General features: G+C 43.8%; 1 long non-coding RNA gene across 1 annotated transcript in view; it reads left to right on the top strand.

Annotated features, from left to right (window-relative positions):
• Positions 1 to 25,668, top strand: part of LOC307181349 — a 536,048-nt gene extending 510,380 nt beyond the window's left edge. The window contains exons 2-3 of the long non-coding RNA XR_013826473.1: positions 14,557 to 14,634; positions 25,609 to 25,668. This is a non-coding gene — a long non-coding RNA (uncharacterized lncRNA). The remainder of the gene's footprint in view (positions 1 to 14,556; positions 14,635 to 25,608) is intronic.
• The last annotated feature ends 254 nt before the right edge of the window (positions 25,669 to 25,922 follow it).

The raw sequence follows: 25,922 nt of genomic DNA, 5'->3' as shown, positions 1-25,922 counted from the left end.
ATTCTCTTTTGGAGACATAGCAATCCATAGGTTTTAAGATACTTACTAGTCAGGTACATTCTTAGGGGTTTAATATGGGGTTTTGAGTCCATTTCGTTGAGCAAGGAGTAGCTCTTGTCTATTCCATGTTTGGCTTAAGGAACTTTATCTGTGCTCATTTCAATCTCAGGTTTTATGCAGCACCCCAACTCACCTTTCCCCTTAAGCAAGCATAAGTTGGTTTTCTAAATTTGAGACCCTGTTCTGTTCTGTAATTCAGTTCCTCTGTAGCCAAGTTTACATTCCGTGTATTAGAGATATCTTATGATGTTTCTTTTTCTGTGTGACTTATTTCAGTTAGAATCATCGTACCTGAATCCACTCATTATGCTGCTACGGGCCTGATGACAGAGATTTCATTGCTGAGTGATACTGCATTGTACGTAAGTACCACAAGTTCTTTATCCATTTTTCACTTTCTGCGATGTTGAACTTGTACTGTAAACGTGGTTCTTGTAAACAGAGGCGTTCCAAACTTTGGGGTGGCTGTGTCGTTTTGATTTTAATTTCCCTAAGCTATAGGACCATAAGTGGCAGTGCCCTAGGCTCTGTTGCTTTGTTTTTTAGATGTTTCAGGAAACACCATACACTTCTCCCGAGTGTCTGTTGGCAATTTACATCCCGCCCATCAGCATAACAAGGCTCCCAGTTCTCCATGACCTGTCCTGCCTTTCTGGATTTTACACTTTTTTCAGATGGCCCTTTTGACTGGGGGGAAGTGAGACTTCATTGTAGTGCAGATTTCCTTTGCAAGCTTGCTTGGTTGGCCAAAAAGGGCGTATGCGTTTTTTCCTGAATATATTCAGGAAAAAACGCATACGCCCTTTTTGGCCAAGTGCATCATTGTGGACGTTCTGCCTCTTTTCCTATGCTTTCAATGCAATTCCAGTCTACCTCCTGAAATGGGTTTCCTGCAATTCTGCCCCGCTTTCAAGTCCTCTTGGCAGCCTTACTTCGGTCTATTTTTGGACGATAGCTGTCATTTATAACTCTGCAGGTTTGTGAATTACAGTGCCCCTGAGCTCCTTTCTTCAACTCGCTTTCTTTTGAGCTGGCCGCAACACCGCAGGATGGCTTCAGGCCCTAATCTGGTTCCGGCCCGGCATGCTGAGCCTTTGGTTAATTCCTCTTCCTGGTGGGAAATGAGAGTTAAATTTGCCCGTCCAGACACCTCCAGCTAGCCTCTCATTGGTTCTCGCTATTCCTGTTCATCTTCCGCAGAAATTGCAAACTGGGCCAAACAGGAGGTTAAAGGGACTGACTCTCCAAGTCGGGAGAGTGTTAGTAAAGCATCTGGAATGTTGCACCCGAGTACCAGGGGAGGAAAACTGAGACATATTTGAACACGTCTCCCGATCACATGGTTGATCATACTCTGGGTTCCACATGCATGTTTTAGCTGAAGGAAGAATACCTTAAACCTGGAGAGTTGAGACCCGTGTAATGGGTACCATGCAATATGACTTCAAAGGGTCTTCATTTGCTCACCGAACCTCTCCAATCCTATCACTGCTGCGTTTATTCCCCTGTACACACGCTTGATTCTCTTTTGGAGACATAGCAATCCATAGGTTTTAAGATACTTACTAGTCAGGTACATTCTTAGGGGTTTAATATGGGGTTTTGAGTCCATTTCGTTGAGCAAGGAGTAGCTCTTGTCTATTCCATATTTGGCTTAAGGAACTTTATCTGTGCTCATTTCAATCTCTGGTTTTATGCAGCACCCCAACTCACCTTTCCCCTTAAGCAAGCATAAGTTGGTTTTCTAAATTTGAGACCCTGTTCTGTTCTGTAATTCAGTTCCTGTGTAGCCAAGTTTACATTCCGTGTATTACTGATATCTTATGATGTTTCTTTTTCTGTGTGACTTATTTCAGTTAGAATCATCATACCTGAATCCACTCATTGTGATGCTAAGGGCCTGATGACATAGAATTCATTGCTGAGTGATATTGCTTTGTAAGTAAATACCACAACTTCTTTATCCATTTTTCACTTTCTGCAATGTTGAACTTGTACTGTAAACGAGGTTCTTGTAAACATAGGCGTCCCAAACTTTGGGGTGGCTGTGTCTTTTTGATTTTAATTTCCCTAAGCTATAGGACCATAAGTGGCAGTGCCCTAGGCTCTGTTGCTTTGTTTTTTAGATGTTTCAGGAAACACCATACAATTCTCCCGAGTGTCTGTTGGCAATTTACATCCCGCCCATCAGCATAACAAGGCTCCCAGTTCTCCATGGCCTGTCCTGCCTTTCTGGATTTTACACTTTTTTCAGATGGCCCTTTTGACCGGGGGGAAGTGAGACTTCATTGTAGTGCAGATTTCCTTTGCAAGCTTGCTTGGTTGGCCAAAAAGGGCGTATGCGTTTTTTCCTGAATATATTCAGGAAAAAACGCATACGCCCTTTTTGGCCAAGTGCATCATTGTGGACGTTCTGCCTCTTTTCCTATGCTTTCAATGCAATTCCAGTCTACCTCCTGAAATCGGTTTCCTGCAATGCTGCCCCGCTTTCAAGTCCTCTTGGCAGCCTTACTTCAGTCTATTTTTGGACGATAGCTGTCATTTATAACTCTGCAGTTTTGTGAATTACAGTGCCCCTGAGCTCCTTTCTTCAACTCGCTTTCTTGTGACCTGGCTGCAACACCGCAGGATGGCTTCAGGCCCTAATCTGGTTCCGGCCCGGCATGCTGAGCCTTTGGTTAATTCCTCTTCCTGGTGGGAAATGAGAGTTAAATTTGCCCGTCCAGACACCTCCAGCTAGCCTCTCATTGGTTCTCGCTATTCCTGTTCATCTTCCGCAGAAATTGCAAACTGGGCCAAACAGGAGGTTAAAGGGGCTCACTGTCCAAGTGGGGAGAGTGTTAGTAAAGCGTCTGGAATGTTGCACCCGAGTACCAGGGGAGGAAAACTGAGACATATTTGAACACGTCTCCCGTTCACATGGTTGATCATACTCTGGGTTCCACATGCATGTTTTAGCTGAAGGAAGAATACCTTAAACATGGAGAATTGAGACCCGTGGAATGGGTACCATGCAATATGACTTCAAAGGGTCTTCATTTGCTCACCGAACCTCTCCAATCCTATCACTGCTGCGTTTATTCCCCTGTACACACGCTTGATTCTCTTTTGGAGACATAGCAATCCATAGGTTTTAAGATACTTACTAGTCAGGTACATTCTTAGGGGTTTAATATGGGGTTTTGAGTCCATTTCGTTGAGCAAGGAGTAGCTCTTGTCTATTCCATGTTTGGCTTAAGGAACTTTATCTGTGCTCATTTCAATCTCAGGTTTTATGCAGCACCCCAACTCACCTTTCCCCTTAAGCAAGCATAAGTTGGTTTTCTAAATTTGAGACCCTGTTCTGTTCTGTAATTCAGTTCCTCTGTAGCCAAGTTTACATTCCGTGTATTAGAGATATCTTATGATGTTTCTTTTTCTGTGTGACTTATTTCAGTTAGAATCATCGTACCTGAATCCACTCATTATGCTGCTACGGGCCTGATGACAGAGATTTCATTGCTGAGTGATACTGCATTGTACGTAAGTACCACAAGTTCTTTATCCATTTTTCACTTTCTGCGATGTTGAACTTGTACTGTAAACGTGGTTCTTGTAAACAGAGGCGTTCCAAACTTTGGGGTGGCTGTGTCGTTTTGATTTTAATTTCCCTAAGCTATAGGACCATAAGTGGCAGTGCCCTAGGCTCTGTTGCTTTGTTTTTTAGATGTTTCAGGAAACACCACACACTTCTCCCGAGTGGTTGTTGGCAATTTACATCCCGCCCATCAGCATAACAAGGCTCCCAGTTCTCCATGGCCTGTCCTGCCTTTCTGGATTTTACACTTTTTTCAGATGGCCCTTTTGACCGGGGGGAAGTGAGACTTCATTGTAGTGCAGATTTCCTTTGCAAGCTTGCTTGGTTGGCCAAAAAGGGCGTATGCGTTTTTTCCTGAATATATTCAGGAAAAAACGCATACGCCCTTTTTGGCCAAGTGCATCATTGTGGACGTTCTGCCTCTTTTCCTATGCTTTCAATGCAATTCCAGTCTACCTCCTGAAATGGGTTTCCTGCAATTCTGCCCCGCTTTCAAGTCCTCTTGGCAGCCTTACTTCAGTCTATTTTTGGACGATAGCTGTCATTTATAACTCTGCAGGTTTGTGAATTACAGTGCCCCTGAGCTCCTTTCTTCAACTCGCTTTCTTTTGAGCTGGCCGCAACACCGCAGGATGGCTTCAGGCCCTAATCTGGTTCCGGCCCGGCATGCTGAGCCTTTGGTTAATTCCTCTTCCTGGTGGGAAATGAGAGTTAAATTTGCCCGTCCAGACACCTCCAGCTAGCCTCTCATTGGTTCTCGCTATTCCTGTTCATCTTCCGCAGAAATTGCAAACTGGGCCAAACAGGAGGTTAAAGGGACTGACTCTCCAAGTCGGGAGAGTGTTAGTAAAGCATCTGGAATGTTGCACCCGAGTACCAGGGGAGGAAAACTGAGACATATTTGAACACGTCTCCCGATCACATGGTTGATCATACTCTGGGTTCCACATGCATGTTTTAGCTGAAGGAAGAATACCTTAAACCTGGAGAGTTGAGACCCGTGTAATGGGTACCATGCAATATGACTTCAAAGGGTCTTCATTTGCTCACCGAACCTCTCCAATCCTATCACTGCTGCGTTTATTCCCCTGTACACACGCTTGATTCTCTTTTGGAGACATAGCAATCCATAGGTTTTAAGATACTTACTAGTCAGGTACATTCTTAGGGGTTTAATATGGGGTTTTGAGTCCATTTCGTTGAGCAAGGAGTAGCTCTTGTCTATTCCATATTTGGCTTAAGGAACTTTATCTGTGCTCATTTCAATCTCTGGTTTTATGCAGCACCCCAACTCACCTTTCCCCTTAAGCAAGCATAAGTTGGTTTTCTAAATTTGAGACCCTGTTCTGTTCTGTAATTCAGTTCCTGTGTAGCCAAGTTTACATTCCGTGTATTACTGATATCTTATGATGTTTCTTTTTCTGTGTGACTTATTTCAGTTAGAATCATCATACCTGAATCCACTCATTGTGATGCTAAGGGCCTTATGACACAGAATTCATTGCTGAGTGATATTGCTTTGTAAGTAAATACCACAACTTCTTTATCCATTTTTCACTTTCTGCAATGTTGAACTTGTACTGTAAACGAGGTTCTTGTAAACATAGGCGTCCCAAACTTTGGGGTGGCTGTGTCTTTTTGATTTTAATTTCCCTAAGCTATAGGACCATAAGTGGCAGTGCCCTAGGCTCTGTTGCTTTGTTTTTTAGATGTTTCAGGAAACACCATACACTTCTCCCGAGTGTCTGTTGGCAATTTACATCCCGCCCATCAGCATAACAAGGCTCCCAGTTCTCCATGGCCTGTCCTGCCTTTCTGGATTTTACACTTTTTTCAGATGGCCCTTTTGACCGGGGGGAAGTGAGACTTCATTGTAGTGCAGATTTCCTTTGCAAGCTTGCTTGGTTGGCCAAAAAGGGCGTATGCGTTTTTTCCTGAATATATTCAGGAAAAAACGCATACGCCCTTTTTGGCCAAGTGCATCATTGTGGACGTTCTGCCTCTTTTCCTATGCTTTCAATGCAATTCCAGTCTACCTCCTGAAATCGGTTTCCTGCAATGCTGCCCCGCTTTCAAGTCCTCTTGGCAGCCTTACTTCAGTCTATTTTTGGACGATAGCTGTCATTTATAACTCTGCAGGTTTGTGAATTACAGTGCCCCTGAGCTCCTTTCTTCAACTCGCTTTCTTGTGACCTGGCCGCAACACCGCAGGATGGCTTCAGGCCCTAATCTGGTTCCGGCCCGGCATGCTGAGCCTTTGGTTAATTCCTCTTCCTGGTGGGAAATGAGAGTTAAATTTGCCCGTCCAGACACCTCCAGCTAGCCTCTCATTGGTTCTCGCTATTCCTGTTCATCTTCCGCAGAAATTGCAAACTGGGCCAAACAGGAGGTTAAAGGGACTGACTCTCCAAGTCGGGAGAGTGTTAGTAAAGCATCTGGAATGTTGCACCCGAGTACCAGGGGAGGAAAACTGAGACATATTTGAACACGTCTCCCGATCACATGGTTGATCATACTCTGGGTTCCACATGCATGTTTTAGCTGAAGGAAGAATACCTTAAACCTGGAGAGTTGAGACCCGTGTAATGGGTACCATGCAATATGACTTCAAAGGGTCTTCATTTGCTCACCGAACCTCTCCAATCCTATCACTGCTGCGTTTATTCCCCTGTACACACGCTTGATTCTCTTTTGGAGACATAGCAATCCATAGGTTTTAAGATACTTACTAGTCAGGTACATTCTTAGGGGTTTAATATGGGGTTTTGAGTCCATTTCGTTGAGCAAGGAGTAGCTCTTGTCTATTCCATATTTGGCTTAAGGAACTTTATCTGTGCTCATTTCAATCTCTGGTTTTATGCAGCACCCCAACTCACCTTTCCCCTTAAGCAAGCATAAGTTGGTTTTCTAAATTTGAGACCCTGTTCTGTTCTGTAATTCAGTTCCTGTGTAGCCAAGTTTACATTCCGTGTATTACTGATATCTTATGATGTTTCTTTTTCTGTGTGACTTATTTCAGTTAGAATCATCATACCTGAATCCACTCATTGTGCTGCTAAGGGCCTGATGACACAGATTTCATTGCTGAGTGATATTGCTTTGTAAGTAAATACCACAACTTCTTTATCCATTTTTCACTTTCTGCGATGTTGAACTTGTACTGTAAACGAGGTTCTTGTAAACATAGGCGTCCCAAACTTTGGGGTGGCTGTGTCTTTTTGATTTTAATTTCCCTAAGCTATAGGACCATAAGTGGCAGTGCCCTAGGCTCTGTTGCTTTGTTTTTTAGATGTTTCAGGAAACACCATACACTTCTCCCGAGTGTCTGTTGGCAATTTACATCCCGCCCATCAGCATAACAAGGCTCCCAGTTCTCCATGGCCTGTCCTGCCTTTCTGGATTTTACACTTTTTTCAGATGGCCCTTTTGACCGGGGGGAAGTGAGACTTCATTGTAGTGCAGATTTCCTTTGCAAGCTTGCTTGGTTGGCCAAAAAGGGCGTATGCGTTTTTTCCTGAATATATTCAGGAAAAAACGCATACGCCCTTTTTGGCCAAGTGCATCATTGTGGACGTTCTGCCTCTTTTCCTATGCTTTCAATGCAATTCCAGTCTACCTCCTGAAATCGGTTTCCTGCAATTCTGCCCCGCTTTCAAGTCCTCTTGGCAGCCTTACTTCAGTCTATTTTTGGACGATAGCTGTCATTTATAACTCTGCAGGTTTGTGAATTACAGTGCTCCTGAGCTCCTTTCTTCAACTCGCTTTCTTGTGACCTGGCCGCAACACAGCAGGATGGATTCAGGCCCTAAACTGGTTCCGGCACGGCACGCTGAGCCTTTGGTTATTTCCTCTTCCTGGTTGGAAATGAGAGTGAAATTTGCCCGTCCAGACACCTCCAGCTAGTCTCTCATTGGTTCTCGCTATTCCTGTTCATCTTCCACAGAAATTGCAAACTGGGCCAAACAGGAGGTTAAAGGCGCTGACTCTCCAAGTGGGGAGAGTGTTAGTAAAGCGTCTGGAATGTTGCACCCGAGTACCAGGGTACGAAAACTGAGACATATTTGAACACGTCTCCCGATCACATGGTTGATCATACTCTAGGTTCCACATGCATGTTTTAGCTGAAGGAAGAATACCTTAAACCTGGAGAATTGAGACCCGTGTAATGGGTACCATGCAATATGACTTCAAAGGGTCTTCATTTGCTCACCGAACCTCTCCAATCCTATCACTGCTGCGTTTATGCCCCTGTACACACGCTTGATTCTCTTTTGGAGACATAGCAATCCATAGGTTTTAAGATACTTACTAGTCAGGTACATTCTTAGGCATTTAATATGGGGTGTTGAGTCCATTTCGTTGAGCAAGGAGTAGCTCTTGTCTATTCCATATTTGGCTTAAGGAACTTTATCTGTGCTCATTTCAATCTCTGGTTTTATGCAGCACCCCAACTCACCTTTACCCTTAAGCAAGCATAAGTTGGTTTTCTAAATTTGAGACCCTGTTCTGTTCTGTAATTCAGTTCCTGTGTAGCCAAGTTTACATTCCGTGTATTACTGATATCTTATGATGTTTCTTTTCTGTGTGACTTATTTCAGTTAGAATCATCATACCTGAATCCACTCATTGTGCTGCTACGGGCCTGATGACACAGATTTCATTGCTGAGTGATATTGCTTTGTAAGTAAATACCACAACTTCTTTATCTATTTTTCACTTTCTGCGATGTTGAACGTGTACTGTAAACGAGGTTCTTGTAAACAGAGCCGTTCCAAACTTTGGGGTGGCTGTGTCTTTTTGATTTTAATTTCCCTAAGCTATAGGACCATAAGTGGCAGTGCCCTAGGCTCTGTTGCTTTGTTTTTTAGATGTTTCAGGAAACACCATACACTTCTCCTGAGTGGTTGTTGGCAATTTACATCCCGCCCATCAGCATAACAAGGCTCCCAGTTCTCCATGGCCTGTCCTGCCTTTCTGGATTTTACAGTTTTTTCAGATGGCCCTTTTGACCGGGGGGAAGTGAGACTTCATTGTAGTGCAGATTTCCTTTGCAAGCTTGCTTGGTTGGCCAAAAAGGGCGTATGCGTTTTTTCCTGAATATATTCAGGAAAAAACGCATACGCCCTTTTTGGCCAAGTGCATCATTGTGGACGTTCTGCCTCTTTTCCTATGCTTTCAATGCAATTCCAGTCTACCTCCTGAAATCGGTTTCCTGCAATTCTGCCCCACTTTCAAGTCCTCTTGGCAGCCTTACTTCAGTCTATTTTTGGACGATAGCTGTCATTTATAACTCTGCAGGTTTGTGAATTACAGTGCCCCTGAGCTCCTTTCTTCAACTCGCTTTCTTGTGACCTGGCCGCAACACCGCAGGATGGCTTCAGGCCCTAATCTGGTTCTGGTACGGCACGCTGAGCCTTTGGTTATTTCCTCTTCCTGGTGGGAAATGAGAGTTAAATTTGCCCGTCCAGACACCTCCAGCTAGTCTCTCATTGGTTCTCGCTATTCCTGTTCATCTTCCGCAGAAATTGCAAACTGCGCCAAACAGGAGGTTAAAGGCGCTGACTCTCCAAGTGGGGAGAGTGTTAGTAAAGCGTCTGGAATGTTGCACCCGAGTACCAGGGGAGGAAAACTGAGACATATTTGAACACGTCTCCCGTTCACATGGTTGATCATAATTGGGTTCCACATGCATGTTTTAGCTGAAGGAAGAATACCTTAAACCTGGAGAGTTGAGACCCGTGGAATGGGTACCATGCAATATGACTTCAAAGGGTCTTCATTTGCTCACCGAACCTGTCCAATCCTATCACTGCTGCGTTTATGCCCCTGTACACACGCTTGATTCTCTTTTGGAGACATAGCAATCCATAGGTTTTAAGATACTTACTAGTCAGGTACATTCTTAGGCATTTAATATGGGGTGTTGAGTCCATTTCGTTGAGCAAGGAGTAGCTCTTGTCTATTCCATATTTCGCTTAAGGAACTTTATCTGTGCTCATTTCAATCTCTGGTTTTATGCAGCACCCCAACTCACCTTTACCCTTAAGCAAGCATAAGTTGGTTTTCTAAATTTGAGACCCTGTTCTGTTCTGTAATTCAGTTCCTGTGTAGCCAAGGTTACATTCCGTGTATTACTGATATCTTATGATGTTTCTTTTCTGTGTGACTTATTTCAGTTAGAATCATCATACCTGAATCCACTCATTGTGCTGCTACGGGCCTGATGACACAGATTTCATTGCTGAGTGATATTGCTTTGTAAGTAAATACCACAACTTCTTTATCCATTTTTCACTTTCTGCGATGTTGAACTTGTACTGTAAACGAGGTTCTTGTAAACAGAGCCGTTCCAAACTTTGGGGTGGCTGTGTCTTTTTGATTTTAATTTCCCTAAGCTATAGGACCATAAGTGGCAGTGCCCTAGGCTCTGTTGCTTTGTTTTTTAGATGTTTCAGGAAACACCATACACTTCTCCTGAGTGGTTGTTGGCAATTTACATCCCGCCCATCAGCATAACAAGGCTCCCAGTTCTCCATGGCCTGTCCTGCCTTTCTGGATTTTACACTTTTTTCAGATGGCCCTTTTGACCGGGGGGAAGTGAGACTTCATTGTAGTGCAGATTTCCTTTGCAAGCTTGCTTGGTTGGCCAAAAAGGGCGTATGCGTTTTTTCCTGAATATATTCAGGAAAAAACGCATACGCCCTTTTTGGCCAAGTGCATCATTGTGGACGTTCTGCCTCTTTTCCTATGCTTTCAATGCAATTCCAGTCTACCTCCTGAAATCGGTTTCCTGCAATTCTGCCCCGCTTTCAAGTCCTCTTGGCAGCCTTACTTCAGTCTATTTTTGGACGATAGCTGTCATTTATAACTCTGCAGGTTTGTGAATTACAGTGCCCCTGAGCTCCTTTCTTCAACTCGCTTTCTTTTGAGCTGGCCTAAACACCGCAGGATGGCTTCAGGCCCTAATCTGGTTCCGGCACGGCACGCTGAGCCTTTGGTTAATTCCTCTTCCTGGTGGGAAATGAGAGTTAAATTTGCCTGTCCAGACACCTCCAGCTAGCCTCTCATTGGTTCTCGCTATTCCTGTTCATCTTCCGCAGAAATTACAAACTGGGCCAAACAGGAGGTTAAAGGGACTGACTCTCCAAGTGGGGAGAGTGTTAGTAAAGCGTCTGGAATGTTGCACCCGAGTACCAGGGGAGGAAAACTGAGACATATTTGAAGACGTCTCCCGATCACATGGTTGATCATACTCTAGGTTCCACATGCATGTTTTAGCTGAAGGAAGAATACCTTAAACCTGGGTAGTTGAAACCCGTGGAATGGGTACCATGCAATATGACTTCAAAGGGTCTTCATTTGCTCACCGAACCTCTCCAATCCTATCACTGCTGCGTTTATGCCCCTGTACACATGCTTGATTCTCTTTCGGAGACATAGCAATCCATAGGTTTTAAGATACTTACTAGTCAGGTACATTCTTAGGCGTTTAATATGCGGTGTTGAGTCCATTTCGTTGAGCAAGGAGTAGCTCTTGTCTATTCCATATTTGACTTAAGGAACTTTATCTGTGCTCATTTCAATCTCTGGTTTTATGCAGCACCCCAACTCACCTTTACCCTTAAGCAAGCATAAGTTGGTTTTCTAAATTTGAGACCCTGTTCTGTTTTGGAATTCAGTTCCTGTGTAGCCAAGTTTACATTCCGTGTATTAGTGATATCTTATGATGTTTCTTTTTCTGTGTGACTTATTTCAGTTAGAATCATCATACCTGAATCCACTCATTGTGCTGCTAAGGGCCTGATGACATAGATTTCATTGCTGAGTGATATTGCTTTGTAAGTAAATACCACAACTTCTTTATCCATTTTTCACTTTCTGCGATGTTGAACTTGTAGTGTAAACGAGGTTCTTGTAAACAGAGCCGTTCCAAATTTTGGGGTGGCTGTGTCTTTTTGATTTTAATTTCCCTAAGCTATAGGACCATAAGTGGCAGTGCCCTAGGCTCTGTTGCTTTGTTTTTTCGATGTTTCAGGAAACACCATACACTTCTCCCGAGTGGTTGTTGGCAATTTACATCCCGCCCATCAGCATAACAAGGCTCCCAGTTCTCCATGGCCTGTCCTGCCTTTCTGGATTTTACACTTTTTTCAGATGACCCTTTTGACCGGGGGGAAGTGAGACTTCATTGTAGTGCAGATTTCCTTTGCAAGCTTGCTTGGTTGGCCAAAAAGGGCGTATGCATTTTCTCCTGAATATATTCAGGAAAAAACGCATACGCCCTTTTTGGCCAAGTGCATCATTGTGGACGTTCTGCCTCTTTTCCTATGCTTTCAATGCAATTCCAGTCTACCTCCTGAAATCGGTTTCCTGCAATTCTGCCCCGCTTTCAAGTCCTCTTGGCAGCCTTACTTCAATCTATTTTTGGACGATAGCTGTCATTTATAACTCTGCAGGTTTGTGAATTACAGTGCCCCTGAGCTCCTTTGTTCAACTCGCTTTCTTTTGAGCTGGCCGCAACACCGCAGGATGGCTTCAGGCCCTAATCTGGTTCCGGCCCGGCATGCTGAGCCTTTGGTTAATTCCTCTTCCTGGTGGGAAATGAGAGTTAAATTTGCCCGTCCAGACACCTCCAGCTAGCCTCTCATTGGTTCTCGCTATTCCTGTTCATCTTCCGCAGAAATTGCAAACTGGGCCAAACAGGAGGTTAAAGGGGCTGACTCTCCAAGTGGGGAGAGTGTTAGTAAAGCGTCTGGAATGTTGCACCCGAGTACCAGGGGAGGAAAACTGAGACATATTTGAACACGTCTCCCGTTCACATGGTTGATCATACTCTGGGTTCCACATGCATGTTTTAGCTGAAGGAAGAATACCTTAAACATGGAGAATTGAGACCCGTGGAATGGGTACCATGCAATATGACTTCAAAGGGTCTTCATTTGCTCACCGAACCTCTCCAATCCTATCACTGCTGCGTTTATTCCCCTGTACACACGCTTGATTCTCTTTTGGAGACATAGCAATCCATAGGTTTTAAGATACTTACTAGTCAGGTACATTCTTAGGGGTTTAATATGGGGTTTTGAGTCCATTTCGTTGAGCAAGGAGTAGCTCTTGTCTATTCCATGTTTGGCTTAAGGAACTTTATCTGTGCTCATTTCAATCTCAGGTTTTATGCAGCACCCCAACTCACCTTTCCCCTTAAGCAAGCATAAGTTGGTTTTCTAAATTTGAGACCCTGTTCTGTTTTGGAATGCAGTTCCTGTGTAGCCAAGTTTACATTCCGTGTATTAGTGATATCTTATGATGTTTCTTTTTCTGTGTGACTTATTTCAGTTAGAATCATCGTACCTGAATCCACTCATTATGCTGCTACGGGCCTGATGACATAGATTTCATTGCTGAGTGATACTGCATTGTACGTAAGTACCACAAGTTCTTTATCCATTTTTCACTTTCTGTGATATTGAACTTGTACGGTAAACGAGGCTCTTGTAAAGGGAGGCGTCCCAAACTTTGGGGTGGCTGTGTCTTTTTGATTTTAATTTCCCTAATCTATAGGACCATAAGTGGAAGTGCCCTAGGCTCTGTTGCTTTGTTTTTTAGATGTTTCAGGAAACACCATACACTTCTCCCGAGTGGTTGTTGGTTATTTACATCCCACCCATCAGCATAACAAGGCTCCCAGTTCTCCATGGCCTGTCCTGCCTTTATGGATTTTACACTTTTTTCAGATGGCTCTTTTGACCGGGGGGAAGTGAGACTTCATTGTAGTGCAGATTTCCTTTGCAAGCTTGCTTGGTTGGCCAAAAAGGGCGTATGCGTTTTTTCCTGAATATATTCAGGAAAAAACGCATACGCCCTTTTTGGCCAAGTGCATCATTGTGGACGTTCTGCCTCTTTTCCTATGCTTTCAATGCAATTCCAGTCTACCTCCTGAAATGGGTTTCCTGCAATTCTGCCCCGCTTTCAAGTCCTCTTGGCAGCCTTACTTCAGTCTATTTTTGGACGATAGCTGTCATTTATAACTCTGCAGGTTTGTGAATTACAGTGCCCCTGAGCTCCTTTCTTCAACTTGCTTTCTTGTGACCTGGCCGCAACACCGCAGGATGGCTTCAGGCCCTAATCTGGTTCCGGCACGGCACGCTGAGCCTTTGGTTATTTCCTCTTCCTGGTGGGAAATGAGAGTTAAATTTGCCTGTCCAGACACCTCCAGCTAGTCTCTCATTGGTTCTCGCTATTCCTGTTCATCTTCCGCAGAAATTGCAAACTGGGCCAAAGAGGAGGTTAAAGGCGCTGACTCTCCAAGTGGGGAGAGTGTTAGTAAAGCGTCTGGAATGTTGCACCCGAGTACCAGGGGAGGAAAACTGAGACATATTTGAACACGTCTCCCGTTCACATGGTTGATCATACTTGGGTTCCACATGCATGTTTTAGCTGAAGGAAGAATACCTTAAACCTGGAGAGTTGAGACCCGTGTAATGGGTACCATGCAATATGACTTCAAAGGGTCTTCATTTGCTCACCGAACCTCTCCAATCCTATCACTGCTGCGTTTATGCCCCTGTACACATGCTTGATTCTCTTTCGGAGACATAGCAATCCATAGGTTTTAAGATACTTACTAGTCAGGTACATTCTTAGGCGTTTAATATGCGGTGTTGAGTCCATTTCGTTGAGCAAGGAGTAGCTCTTGTCTATTCCATATTTGACTTAAGGAACTTTATCTGTGCTCATTTCAATCTCTGGTTTTATGCAGCACCCCAACTCACCTTTCCCCTTAAGCAAGCATAAGTTGGTTTTCTAAATTTGAGACCCTGTTCTGTTCTGTAATTCAGTTCCTGTGTAGCCAAGTTTACATTCCGTGTATTACTGATATCTTATGATGTTTCTTTTTCTGTGTGACTTACTTCATTTAGAATCATCATACCTGAATCCACTCATTGTGCTGCTAAGGGCCTGATGACACAGATTTCATTGCTGAGTGATATTGCTTTGTAAGTAAATACCACAACTTCTTTATCCATTTTTCACTTTCTGCGATGTTGAACTTGTACTGTAAACGAGGTTCTTGTAAACGGAGCCGTTCCAAACTTTGGGGTGGCTGTGTCTTTTTGATTTTAATTTCCCTAAGCTATAGGACCATATGTGGAAGTGCCCTAGGTTCTGTTGCTTTGTTTTTTAGATGTTTCAGGAAACACCATACACTTCTCCCGAGTGGTTGTTGGCAATTTACATCCCGCCCATCAGCATAACAAGGCTCCCAGTTCTCCATGGCCTGTCCTGCCTTTCTGGATTTTACACTTTTTTCAGATGGCCCTTTTGACCGGGGGGAAGTGAGACTTCATTGTAGTGCAGATTTCCTTTGCAAGCTTGCTTGGTTGGCCAAAAAGGGCGTATGCGTTTTTTCCTGAATATATTCAGGAAAAAACGCATACGCCCTTTTTGGCCAAGTGCATCATTGTGGACGTTCTGCCTCTTTTCCTATGCTTTCAATGCAATTCCAGTCTACCTCCTGAAATCGGTTTCCTGCAATTCTGCCCCGCTTTCAAGTCCTCTTGGCAGCCTTACTTCAGTCTATTTTTGGACGATAGCTGTCATTTATAACTCTGCAGGTTTGTGAATTACAGTGCCCCTGAGCTCCTTTCTTCAACTCGCTTTCTTTTGAGCTGGCCGCAACACCGCAGGATGGCTTCAGGCCCTAATCTGGTTCCGGTACGGCACGCTGAGCCTTTGGTTATTTCCTCTTCCTGGTGGGAAATGACAGTTAAATTTGCCCGTCCAGACACCTCCAGCTAACCTCTCATTGGTTCTCGCTATTCCTGTTCATCTGCCGCAGAAATTGCAAACTGGGCCAAACAGGAGGTTAAAGGCGCTGACTCTCCAAGTGGGGAGAGTGTTAGTAAAGCGTCTGGAATGTTGCACCCGTGTACCAGGGGAGGAAAACTGAGACATATTTGAAGACGTCTCCCGATCACATGGTTGATCATACTCTGGGTTCCACATGCATGTTTTATCTGAAGGAAGAATACCTAAAACCTGGGTAGTTGAAACCCGTGGAATGGGTACCATGCAATATGACTTCAAAGGGTCTTCATTTGCTCACCGAACCTCTCCAATCCTATCACTGCTGCGTTTATGCCCCTGTACACATGCTTGATTCTCTTTCGGAGACATAGCAATCCATAGGTTTTAAGATACTTACTAGTCAGGTACATTCTTAGGCGTTTAATATGCGGTGTTGAGTCCATTTCGTTGAGCAAGGAGTAGCTCTTGTCTATTCCATATTTGACTTAAGGAACTTTATCTGTGCTCATTTCAATCTCTGGTTTTATGCAGCACCCCAACTCACCTTTCCCCTTAAGCAAGCATAAGTTGGTTTTCTAAATTTGAGACCCTGTTCTGTTCTGTAATTCAGTTCCTGTGTAGCCAAGTTTACATTCCGTGTATTACTGATATCTTATGATGTTTCTTTTTCTGTGTGACTTACTTCAGTTAGAATCATCATACCTGAATCCACTCATTGTGCTGCTAAGGGCCTGATGACACAGATTTCATTGCTGAGTGATATTGCTTTGTAAGTAAATACCACAACTTCTTTATCCATTTTTCACTTTCTGCGATGTTGAACTTGTACTGTAAACGAGGTTCTTGTAAACGGAGCCGTTCCAAACTTTGGGGTGGCTGTGTCTTTTTGATTTTAATTTCCCTAAGCTATAGGACCATAAGTGGAAGTGCCCTAGGTTCTGTTGCTTTGTTTTTTAGATGTTTCAGGAAACACCATACACTTCTCCCGAGTGGTTGTTGGCAATTTACATCCCGCCCATCAGCATAACAAGGCTCCCAGTTCTCCATGGCCTGTCCTGCCTTTCTGGATTTTACACTTTTTTCAGATGGCCCTTTTGACCGGGGGGAAGTGAGACTTCATTGTAGTGCAGATTTCCTTTGCAAGCTTGCTTGGTTGGCCAAAAAGGGCGTATGCGTTTTTTCCTGAATATATTCAGGAAAAAACGCATACGCCCTTTTTGGCCAAGTGCATCATTGTGGACGTTCTGCCTCTTTTCCTATGCTTTCAATGCAATTCCAGTCTACCTCCTGAAATCGGTTTCCTGCAATTCTGCCCCGCTTTCAAGTCCTCTTGGCAGCCTTACTTCAGTATATTTTTGGACAATAGCTGTCATTTATAACTCTGCAGGTTTGTGAATTACAGTGCCCCTGAGCTCCTTTCTTCAACTCGCTTTCTGGTGACCTGGCCGCAACACCGCAGGATGGCTTCAGGCTCTAATCTGGTTCCGGTACGGCACGCTGAGCCTTTGGTTATTTCCTCTTCCTGGTGGGAAATGAGAGTTAAATTTGCCCGTCCAGACACCTCCAGCTAGCCTCTCATTGGTTCTCGCTATTCCTGTTCATCTTCCGCAGAAATTGCAAACTGGGCCAAACAGGAGGTTAAAGGCGCTGACTCTCCAAGTGGGGAGAGTGTTAGTAAAGCGTCTGGAATGTTGCACCCGAGTACCAGGGGAGGAAAACTGAGACATATTTGAACACATCTCCCGTTCACATGGTTGATCATACTTGGGTTCCACATGCATGTTTTATCTGAAGGAAGAATACCTAAAACCTGGGTAGTTGAAACCCGTGGAATGGGTACCATGCAATATGACTTCAAAGGGTCTTCATTTGCTCACCGAACCTCTCCAATCCTATCACTGCTGCGTTTATGCCCCTGTACACATGCTTGATTCTCTTTCGGAGACATAGCAATCCATAGGTTTTAAGATACTTACTAGTCAGGTACATTCTTAGGCGTTTAATATGCGGTGTTGAGTCCATTTCGTTGAGCAAGGTGTAGCTCTTGTCTATTCCATATTTGGCTTAAGGAACTTTATCTGTGCTCATTTCAATCTCTGGTTTTATGCAGCAACCCAACTCACCTTTCCCCTTAAGCAAGCATAAGTTGGTTTTCTAAATTTGAGACCCTGTTCTGTTTTGGAATTCAGTTCCTGTGTAGCCAAGTTTACATTCCGTGTATTAGTGATATCTTATGATGTTTCTTTTTCTGTGTGACTTATTTCAGTTAGAATCATCGTAACTGAATCTACTCATTATGCTGCTACGGGCCTGATGACATAGATTTCATTGCTGAGTGATACTGCATTGTACGTAAGTACCACAAGTTCTTTATCCATTTTTCACTTTCTGCGATGTTGAACTTGTACTGTAAACGAGGTTCTTGTAAACAGAGCCGTTCCAAACTTTGGGTGGCTGTGTCTTTTTGATTTTAATTTCCCTAAGCTATAGGACCATAAGTGGAAGTGCCCTAGGCTCTGTTGCTTTGTTTTTTAGATGTTTCAGGAAACACCATACACTTCTCCCGAGTGGTTGTTGGCAGTTTACATCCCGCCCATCAGCATAACAAGGCTCCCAGTTCTCCATGGCCTGTCCTGCCTTTCTGGATTTTACACTTTTTTCAGATGGCCCTTTTGACCGGGGGGAAGTGAGACTTCATTGTAGTGCAGATTTCCTTTGCAAGCTTGCTTGGTTGGCCAAAAAGGGCGTATGCGTTTTTTCCTGAATATATTCAGGAAAAAACGCATATGCCCTTTTTGGCCAAGTGCATCATTGTGGACGTTCTGCCTCTTTTCCTATGCTTTCAATGCAATTCCAGTCTACCTCCTGAAATCGGTTTCCTGCAATTCTGCCCCGCTTTCAAGTCCTCTTGGCAGCCTTACTTCAGTCTATTTTTGGACGATAGCTGTCATTTATAACTCTGCAGGTTTGTGAATTACAGTGCCCCTGAGCTCCTTTCTTCAACTCGCTTTCTTGTGACCTGGCCGCAACACCGCAAGATGGCTTCAGGACCTAATCTGGTTCCGGCACGGCACGCTGAGCCTTTGGTTAATTCCTCTTCCTGGTGGGAAATGAGAGTTAAATTTGCCCGTCCAGACACCTCCAGCTAGTCTCTCATTGGTTCTCGCTATTCCTGTTCATCTTCCGCAGAAATTGCAAACTGGGCCAAACAGGAGGTTAAAGGGACTGACTCTCCAAGTCGGGAGAGTGTTAGTAAAGCGTCTGGAATGTTGCACCCGAGTACCAGGGTACGAAAACTGAGACATATTTGAACATGTCTCCCGATCACATGGTTGATCATACTCTAGGTTCCACATGCATGTTTTAGCTGAAGGAAGAATACCTTAAACCTGGGTAGTTGAAACCCGTGGAATGGGTACCATGCAATATGACTTCAAAGTGTCTTCATTTGCGCACCGAACCTCTCCAATCCTATCACTGCTGCGTTTATGCCCCTGTACACATGCTTGATTCTCTTTTGGAGACATAGCAATCCATAGGTTTTAAGATACTTACTAGTCAGGAACATTCTTAGGCGTTTAATATGGGGTGTTGGGTCCATTTCGTTGAGCAAGGAGTAGCTCTTGTCTATTCCATATTTGACTTAAGGAACTTTATCTGTGCTCATTTCAATCTCTGGTTTTATGCAGCACCCCAACTCACCTTTCCCCTTAAGCAAGCATAAGTTGGTTTTCTAAATTTGAGACCCTGTTCTGTTCTGTAATTCAGTTCCTGTGTAGCCAAGTTTACATTCCGTGTATTACTGATATCTTATGATGTTTCTTTTTCTGTGTGACTTACTTCAGTTAAAATCATCATACCTGAATCCACTCATTGTGCTGCTAAGGGCCTGATGACACAGATTTCATTGCTGAGTGATATTGCTTTGTAAGTAAATACCACAACTTCTTTATCCATTTTTCACTTTCTGCGATGTTGAACTTCTACTGTAAACGAGGTTCTTGTAAACAGAGCTGTTCCAAACTTTGGGGTGGCTGTGTCTTTTTGATTTTAATTTCCCTAAGCTATAGGACCATAAGTGGAAGTGCCCTAGGTTCTGTTGCTTTGTTTTTTAGATGTTTCATGAAACACCATACACTTCTCCCGAGTGGTTGTTGGCAATTTACATCCCGCCCATCAGCATAACAAGGCTCCCAGTTCTCCATGGCCTGTCCTGCCTTTCTGGATTTTACACTTTTTTCAGATGGCCCTTTTGACCGGGGGGAAGTGAGACTTCATTGTAGTGCAGATTTCCTTTGCAAGCTTGCTTGGTTGGCCAAAAAGGGCGTATGCGTTTTTTCCTGAATATATTCAGGAAAAAACGCATACGCCCTTTTTGGCCAAGTGCATCATTGTGGACGTTCTGCCTCTTTTCCTATGCTTTCAATGCAATTCCAGTCTACCTCCTGAAATCGGTTTCCTGCAATTCTGCCCCGCTTTCAAGTCCTCTTGGCAGCCTTACTTCAGTCTATTTTTGGACGATAGCTGTCATTTATAACTCTGCAGGTTTGTGAATTACAGTGCCCCTGAGCTCCTTTCTTCAACTCGCTTTCTTTTGAGCTGGCCGCAACACCGCAGGATGGCTTCAGGCCCTAATCTGGTTCCGGCCCGGCATGCTGAGCCTTTGGTTAATTCCTCTTCCTGGTGGGAAATGAGAGTTAAATTTGCCCGTCCAGACACCTCCAGCTAGCCTCTCATTGGTTCTCACTATTCCTGTTCATCTTCCGCAGAAATTGCAAACTGGGCCAAACAGGAGGTTAAAGGGACTGACTCTCCAAGTCGGGAGAGTGTTAGTAAAGCGTCTGGAATGTTGCACCCGAGTACCAGGGGAGGAAAACTGAGACATATTTGAACACGTCTCCCGATCACATGGTTGATCATACTCTGGGTTCCACATGCATGTTTTAGCTGAAGGAAGAATACCTAAAACCTGGGTAGTTGAAACCCGTGGAATGGGTACCATGCAATATGACTTCAAAGGGTCTTCATTTGCTCACCGAACCTCTCCAATCCTATCACTGCTGCGTTTATGCCCCTGTACACACGCTTGATTCTCTTTTGGAGACATAGCAATCCATAGGTTTTAAGATACTTACTAGTCAGGTACATTCTTAGGGGTTTAATATGGGGTTTTGAGTCCATTTCGTTGAGCAAGGAGTAGCTCTTGTCTATTCCATATTTGGCTTAAGGAACTTTATCTGTGCTCATTTCAATCTCTGGTTTTATGCAGCACCCCAACTCACCTTTCCCCTTAAGCAAGCATAAGTTGGTTTTCTAAATTTGAGACCCTGTTCTGTTCTGTAATTCAGTTCCTGTGTAGCCAAGTTTACATTCCGTGTATTACTGATATCTTATGATGTTTCTTTTTCTGTGTGACTTATTTCAGTTAGAATCATCATACCTGAATCCACTCATTGTGATGCTAAGGGCCTGATGACATAGAATTCATTGCTGAGTGATATTGCTTTGTAAGTAAATACCACAACTTCTTTATCCATTTTTCACTTTCTGCGATGTTGAACTTGTACTGTAAACGAGGTTCTTGTAAACAGAGGCGTCCCAAAATTTGGGGTGTCTGTGTCTTTTTGTTTTTAATTTCCCTAAGCTATAGGACCATAAGTGGCAGTGCCCTAGGCTCTGTTGCTTTGGTTTTTAGATATTTCAGGAAACACCATACACTTCTCCCGAGTGTCTGTTGGCAATTTACATCCCGCCCATCAGCATAACAAGGCTCCCAGTTCTCCATGGCCTGTCCTGCCTTTCTGGATTTTACACTTTTTTCAGATGGCCCTTTTGACCGGGGGGAAGTGAGACTTCATTGTAGTGCAGATTTCCTTTGCAAGCTTGCTTGGTTGGCCAAAAAGGGCGTATGCGTTTTTTCCTGAATATATTCAGGAAAAAACGCATACGCCCTTTTTGGCCAAGTGCATCATTGTGGACGTTCTGCCTCTTTTCCTATGCTTTCAATGCAATTCCAGTCTACCTCCTGAAATCGGTTTCCTGCAATGCTGCCCCGCTTTCAAGTCCTCTTGGCAGCCTTACTTCAGTCTATTTTTGGACGATAGCTGTCATTTATAACTCTGCAGGTTTGTGAATTACAGTGCCCCTGAGCTCCTTTCTTCAACTCGCTTTCTTGTGACCTGGCCGCAACACCGCAGGATGGCTTCAGGCCCTAATCTGGTTCCGGCACGGCACGCTGAGCCTTTGGTTATTTCCTCTTCCTGGTGGGAAATGAGAGTTAAATTTGCCCGTCCAGACACCTCCAGCTAGTCTCTCATTGGTTCTCGCTATTCCTGTTCATCTTCCGCAGAAATTGCAAACTGGGCCAAAGAGGAGGTTAAAGGCGCTGACTCTCCAAGTGGGGAGAGTGTTAGTAAAGCGTCTGGAATGTTGCACCCGAGTACCAGGGGAGGAAAACTGAGACATATTTGAACACGTCTCCCGTTCACATGGTTGATCATACTTGGGTTCCACATGCATGTTTTAGCTGAAGGAAGAATACCTTAAACCTGGAGAGTTAAGACCCGTGTAATGGGTACCATGCAATATGACTTCAAAGGGTCTTCATTTGCTCACCGAAACTCTCCAATCCTATCACTGCTGCGTTTATGCCCCTGTACACATGCTTGATTCTCTTTCGGAGACATAGCAATCCATAGGTTTTTAAGATACTTACTAGTCAGGTACATTCTTAGGCGTTTAATATGCGGTGTTGAGTCCATTTTGTTGAGCAAGGAGTAGCTCTTGTCTATTCCATATTTCACTTAAGGAACTTTATCTGTGCTCATTTCAATCTCTGGTTTTATGCAGCACCCCAACTCACCTTTACCCTTAAGCAAGCATAAGTTGGTTTTCTAAATTTGAGACCCTGTTCTGTTCTGTAATTCAGTTCCTGTGTAGCCAAGTTTACATTCCGTGTATTACTGATATCTTATGATGTTTCTTTTTCTGTGTGACTTACTTCAGTTAGAATCATCATACCTGAATCCACTCATTGTGCTGCTAAGGGCCTGATGACACAGATTTCATTGCTGAGTGATATTGCTTTGTAAGTAAATACCACAACTTCTTTATCCATTTTTCACTTTCTGCGATGTTGAACTTGTACTGTAAACGAGGTTCTTGTAAACAGAGCCGTTCCAAACTTTGGGGTGGCTGTGTCTTTTTGATTTTAATTTCCCTAAGCTATAGGACCATAAGTGGAAGTGCCCTAAGTTCTGTTGCTTTGTTTTTTAGATGTTTCATGAAACACCATACACTTCTCCCGAGTGGTTGTTGGCAATTTACATCCTGCCCATCAGCATAACAAGGCTCCGAGTTCTCCATGGCCTGTCCTGCCTTTCTGGATTTTACACTTTTTTCAGATGGCCCTTTTCACCGGGGGGAAGTGAGACTACATTGTAGTGCAGATTTCCTTTGCAAGCTTGCTTGGTTGGCCAAAAAGGGCGTATGCGTTTTTTCCTGAATATATTCAGGAAAAAACGCATACGCCCTTTTTGGCCAAGTGCATCATTGTGGACGTTCTGCCTCTTTTCCTATGCTTTCAATGCAATTCCAGTCTACCTCCTGAAATCGGTTTCCTGCAATTCTGCCCCGCTTTCAAGTCCTCTTGGCAGCCTTACTTCAGTCTATTTTTGGACGATAGCTGTCATTTATAACTCTGCAGGTTTGTGAATTACAGTGCCCCTGAGCTCCTTTGTTCAACTCACTTTCTTTTGAGCTGGCCGCAACACCGCAGGATGGCTTCAGGCCCTAATCTGGTTCCGGTACGGCACGCTGAGCCTTTGGTTATTTCCTCTTCCTGGTGGGAAATGAGAGTTAAATTTGCCCGTCCAGACACCTCCAGCTAGCCTCTCATTGGTTCTCACTATTCCTGTTCATCTTCTGCAGAAATTGCAAACTGGGCCAAACAGGAGGTTAAAGGCGCTGACTCTCCAAGTGGGGAGAGTGTTAGTAAAGCGTCTGGAATGTTGCACCCGAGTACCAGGGGAGGAAAACTGAGACATATTTGAACACGTCTCCCGTTCACATGGTTGATCATACTTGGGTTCCACATGCATGTTTTAGCTGAAGGAAGAATACCTAAAACCTGGGTAGTTGAAACCCGTGGAATGGGTACCATGCAATATGACTTCAAAGGGTCTTCATTTGCTCACCGAACCTCTCCAATCCTATCACTGCTGCGTTTATTCCCCTGTACACATGCTTGATTCTCTTTTGGAGACATAGCAATCCATAGGTTTTAAGATACTTACTAGTCAGGTACATTCTTAGGCGTTTAATATGCGGTGTTGAGTCAATTTCGTTGAGCAAGGAGTAGCTCTTGTCTATTCCATATTTGACTTAAGGAACTTTATCTGTGCTCATTTCAATCTCTGGTTTTATGCAGCACCCCAACTCACCTTTACCCTTAAGCAAGCATAAGTTGGTTTTCTAAATTTGAGACCCTGTTCTGTTCTGTAATTCAGTTCCTATGTAGCCAAGTTTACATTCCGTGTATTACTGATATCTTATGATGTTTCTTTTTCTGTGTGACTTACTTCAGTTAGAATCATCATACCTGAATCCACTCATTGTGCTGCTAAGGGCCTGATGACACAGATTTCATTGCTGAGTGATATTGCTTTGTAAGTAAATACCACAACTTCTTTATCCATTTTTCACTTTCTGCGATGTTGAACTTGTACTGTAAACGAGGTTCTTGTAAACAGAGCCGTTCCAAACTTTGGGGTGGCTGTGTCTTTTTGATTTTAATTTCCCTAAGCTATAGGACCATAAGTGGAAGTGCCCTAGGTTCTGTTGCTTTGTTTTTTAGATGTTTCAGGAAACACCATACACTTCTCCCGAGTGGTTGTTGGCAATTTACATCCCGCCCATCAGCATAACAAGGCTCCCAGTTCTCCATGGCCTGTCCTGCCTTTCTGGATTTTACACTTTTTTCAGATGGCCCTTTTGACCGGGGGGAAGTGAGACTTCATTGTAGTGCAGATTTCCTTTGCAAGCTTGCTTGGTTGGCCAAAAAGGGCGTATGCGTTTTTTCCTGAATATATTCAGGAAAAAACGCATACGCCCTTTTTGGCCAAGTGCATCATTGTGGACGTTCTGCCTCTTTTCCTATGCTTTCAATGCAATTCCAGTCTACCTCCTGAAATCGGTTTCCTGCAATTCTGCCCCGCTTTCAAGTCCTCTTGGCAGCCTTACTTCAGTCTATTTTTGGACGATAGCTGTCATTTATAACTCTGCAGGTTTGTGAATTACAGTGCCCCTGAGCTCCTTTCTTCAACTCGCTTTCTTGTGACCTGGCCGCAACACCGCAGGATGGCTTCAGGCCCTAATCTGGTTCCGGTACGGCACGCTGAGCCTTTGGTTATTTCCTCTTCCTGGTGGGAAATGAGAGTTAAATTTGCCCGTCCAGACACCTCCAGCTAGTCTCTCCTTGGTTCTCGCTATTCCTGTTCATCTTCCGCAGAAATTGCAAACTGCGCCAAACAGGAGGTTAAAGGCGCTGACTCTCCAAGTGGGGAGAGTGTTAGTAAAGCGTCTGGAATGTTGCACCCGAGTACCAGGGGAGGAAAACTGAGACATATTTGAACACGTCTCCCGTTCACATGGTTGATCATACTTGGGTTCCACATGCATGTTTTAGCTGAAGGAAGAATACCTAAAACCTGGGTAGTTGAAACCCGTGGAATGGGTACCATGCAATATGACTTCAAAGGGTCTTCATTTGCTCACCGAACCTCTCCAATCCTATCACTGCTGCGTTTATGCCCCTGTACACATGCTTGATTCTCTTTTGGAGACATAGCAATCCATAGGTTTTAAGATACTTACTAGTCAGGTACATTCTTAGGCGTTTAATATGCGGTGTTGAGTCCATTTCGTTGAGCAAGGAGTAGCTCTTGTCTATTCCATATTTGGGTTAAGGAACTTTATCTGTGCTCATTTCAATCTCTGGTTTTATGCAGCAACCCAACTCACCTTTACCCTTAAGCAAGCATAAGTTGGTTTTCTAAATTTGAGACCCTGTTCTGTTTTGGAATTCAGTTCCTGTGTAGCCAAGTTTACATTCCGTGTATTACTGATATCTTATGATGTTTCTTTTTCTGTGTGACTTATTTCAGTTAGAATCATAGTACCTGAATCTACTCATTATGCTGCTACGGGCCTGATGACATAGATTTCATTGCTGAGTGATACTGCATTGTACGTAAGTACCACAAGTGCTTTATCCATTTTTCACTTTCTGCGATGTTGAACTTGTACTGTAAACAAGGTTCTTGTAAACAGAGCCGTTCCAAACTTTGGGGTGGCTGTGTCTTTTTGATTTTAATTTCCCTAAGCTATAGGACCATAAGTGGAAGTGCCCTAGGCTCTGTTGCTTTGTTTTTTAGATGTTTCAGGAAACACCATACACTTCTCCCGAGTGGTTGTTGGC

The sequence above is a fragment of the Stenella coeruleoalba genome (assembly GCF_951394435.1).
Source record: "Stenella coeruleoalba genome assembly, contig: scaffold_32, whole genome shotgun sequence".
NCBI lineage: Eukaryota > Metazoa > Chordata > Mammalia > Artiodactyla > Delphinidae > Stenella > Stenella coeruleoalba.
This window is presented reverse-complemented; position numbering and strand designations above follow the sequence as displayed.